A 3,693-nucleotide genomic window follows, 5' to 3' on the forward strand; every position below is an offset into this window, starting at 1 on the left:
TTCTCTCATGTTTCAGCTCGTATGCCCGTTCCTGTCATCACCACACAAAACTCTTCAAAATGTTCAAACTGTGTTTTATTGTGTTCAGTGATGAATGTGAGAGATGTGAGTCTGTCCTGGTATAAAGGAAACAGTTTATTGTCCATCATCAGTGTGTCTGATCTCAACATCAGACTCTCTCTATCTCTGGAGGTTGAATATCAGGATACAAACACATACAGATGTGTACTCAACAATACCATCACAAACCAAACTCAACATTTTAACATCACTCATCTCTGTCAGACGTGTCCAGGTGCAACAGCTGTGATTATTCTGTAACGATATTGACTGATCTGACATCAGATTCAGTTACAGTAATGTCTTTTATTATTGATTGCAGGTCTCACCTTCCTTCATATAGTTGTGATCTGTTGTGCTGTTGTTGGATGTCTGATGATTGTAGCTTCAGTTCTGATCGTCTGCATCTGCAAAAAACACAGAAACACACAGCAACAGGGTAAATGTTAACTAGCACTAATATATAAATATCAAACATTACTTTTTGTTAACAGGTCAAGATGAAAGTTTTTGTTTGTGTCTGTGTTGTTGTAACAGTTCAGAGCGGTGAAGAGGAAATCACTTACGCAGAAACAACTTTCCATAAAAGACAAACATATAAACAAGTAAGTTCAATCTTTATCTTTTATAGAATTGCCTGAAATGTGTCAGATTTATTACTATTACATACACAAACACAACAGCTGATAGCGTATGTGACTTTTGAAGAAGCTCAAAGAGCTCAAAGAAGTGGTTAAGGGGGGGTTTCACCTTAGCCCTTTTGGTGAGCACCCGGTTCCATTTCACGTCAGCGTTCGGCTTGTTTTTGCGTGCATGATGTGTAGAAAAATAAGTAGGCTATATAATAATGTATAATATACTGTATATAATATTAATATAGATAATGTATATAATATATATTACACAAAATGTTAATAATATAAAATAAAATAATGTACATTTTATATATTAATAAAGTATTTTCCCAGACAAGGTTTAGGTTAATCCAGATCTAGGCCTTATTTATATTAGGTAATTTAAGAAGTTTTTACAAACATACCTTGCAAAAAACACTACATGTGTGCATCTTAAGACAAACAAAATGTCACCAATATATGTTAAAATTAGTCAAGACAGTTTCTAAATTAAAGCAGCTCAAACCTGTATTTTAGTCTGGGACTAGGATAAGCCGAGAAACCGCACCTATAAGTATACAGCCTAGTATTTTTTTAAAGTTTTTTTTTTTGCACATTTAGAAGAAATTTTAATGTGCTTTTTTGTTGAATCATGATTTGTTTATGATAACGTCTTTACGCACATCTCAAGCACATGCGTAGGCATGCTTAGTGAATAAGACCCGCTGTCTTTTCATTTCATGTACATAACATTTTTACTTTGAATATTAATGTATAATAATTTGAACAGCTATTGTCATTAAATGTTGTGTAATTTTATGTGTTGTGTACAGAGAGCTTCAGTGGAGGATAACGTGGTGTATGCAAGAGTCAAGGGACGATGATCAAACTCAGCTGAAACATCAAAAAGATATTGTAAAACTAAACCAAACTGTAAAAGATTATTTAAAAAAATTATTAAAATATAAATATAAAATATAAAGGGTCATAGTGGGTTTAAAGGACATACATGCATACATACAAACATGCGTACATTCTTGAAGGACTCTTAAAGGAAAACATCAGTGTTTTTCAATATTTTACGTTGTTCTTACCTCAGCTTGGACAAATCAATACATACCTATCTATTTTTAATAGATAGCACTTTTAATCTTTGTACAGCGTGTTGTGAATATATATATATATATATATATATATATATATATATATATATATATATATATATATATATATATATATATATATATATATATATATATATATATATATATATATACATACCACAACAGCCGCTTGTTTATGTTGTTACTGTTATAAACAAGCGGCTGTTGTGGTCAGCACGCAGCTTCCGGTAAACTTCGCTAAGAATAAATAACAACTAAGTTCTTTAAACATAGTTTATTTATATAACAAGGAAAAAACAACACATAGATTACATAGGAAACCAAATCATTTGTTATTTTGTTATATATACGATGAGGCGTTTGTTCAAGAGATCAGTTTATCAACTAGTGAGACCATTAAACATACATATATACATATATACATACATATATACATATATACATACATATATACATATAAATACATATATACATACATATACATACACACACACACACACACACACACACACACACACACACACACACACACACACACACACACACACACACACACACACACACACACACATATATATATACATATATACATATACATATATACACTGAAAAAAATGATTCATTGAATTTAATCAATTTTTTTAAGGTAAGTGGTTGCAATCAATTTATTTAAGCTACATTTAAATAAAAAAGATTAGTTAAGTAAAATAAAATACAAAACTTTTGTTTAAATGTAGCTTAAATAAATTGATTGTAGCCACTTACCTTAAAAAATTGATTAAATTCAATTAACCATTTTTTCAGTGTATATAAATATATAAGCTGTTAAAACTGTACTATTTTATAGTAATTAATTACAAAGTTTAACTATTTTTCTGTGGGACAAAACTGAGATTTTTTATTTCTTAAACTGAACAACAGAAACTATTTTCAACTTTTTTACTTATTCTTTTTTAGGCAGGAAACCATTCAAGCTTACATCTTTACACTATTTTAAAACTTAAACGATGTGAAACCTGACGTGAGATTTGATCGTAGCCACTGCTCACGTCCACATTGATTAATGCCAAGTCTTGCGTGAAAACAATCGTCTGCCCAGTTTTCTGTTATACGCTTGTTTTATAAATAAGACACAAAGTATGTTAAATGTTTGTTACTAAATGCTTCATTTCTGGGTTGCCATTACACCTGGTGTGGAAAGAAATGTGGTTTTGTTCTGTTGGTGGGTATGAGATATGTGTTTGTGTTTGCTATTAATGGCTGTTTGTGGTTAATGTCTCGGTGTGTGTGTGTATGTGAGGTGTGATCATTGCGTGTGACCTGTGTGCGTGACCTTCTTTTGCGGTCTTTTACTCTATACAAAGCAGCTTTACAATTATATATTACATTCATCTATGCTAACGGCTTACAAATAAACAATGTTTTTAATCAAACGTGTTATTAATGTGAGCTCTTACTGTGTGAATGTGAAATAATAAGATTTATGACTCAAGAAATACTATATATTTGTATATATTGGTAGAAGGTTGCATTAGCAATTGTAGAGTTAATGGTTCCCAGTAAACATAAATACTGATAAAATCATGCAAAACGCATCAATGTAAATTTACTGCTTATGCTTTGAACGTGAAAACAATACTGACTTAAGTGGAGTTCACACCTAGCATTTTGTAAAAGATAACTTCCTGTTTTTGTCAATGTCAGGGACAAATAATAATGAATAACTTTGAGGAGCAAATGCATATGATGTGCGGAAAGCTGCAATGTTTCTGTTCATTGGTTGTTAATAGGGATACTCTGATACTATGACAAAGATCTGTCATCAGAATTGATCAAGGCATGTTTAAACTGATCAGAACAAGCTTTATTAAGCCTGATCCTTTATTTACGTCAGC

At 31.2% G+C, this 3,693-nt stretch overlaps 1 long non-coding RNA gene across 1 annotated transcript; it reads left to right on the top strand.

Moving 5' to 3' along the window:
* Nucleotides 1-379: 379 nt before the first annotated feature.
* On the top strand, nt 380-1,779 carry LOC141359462 (uncharacterized). The gene is made up of 3 exons (XR_012365916.1): nt 380-499; nt 598-665; nt 1,508-1,779. It is a non-coding gene; the product is annotated as an uncharacterized lncRNA (long non-coding RNA).
* Nucleotides 1,780-3,693: the final 1,914 nt, after the last annotated feature.

The sequence above is a fragment of the Misgurnus anguillicaudatus genome, chromosome 23 (genome assembly GCF_027580225.2).
Source record: "Misgurnus anguillicaudatus chromosome 23, ASM2758022v2, whole genome shotgun sequence".
Taxonomy (NCBI): domain Eukaryota; kingdom Metazoa; phylum Chordata; class Actinopteri; order Cypriniformes; family Cobitidae; genus Misgurnus; species Misgurnus anguillicaudatus.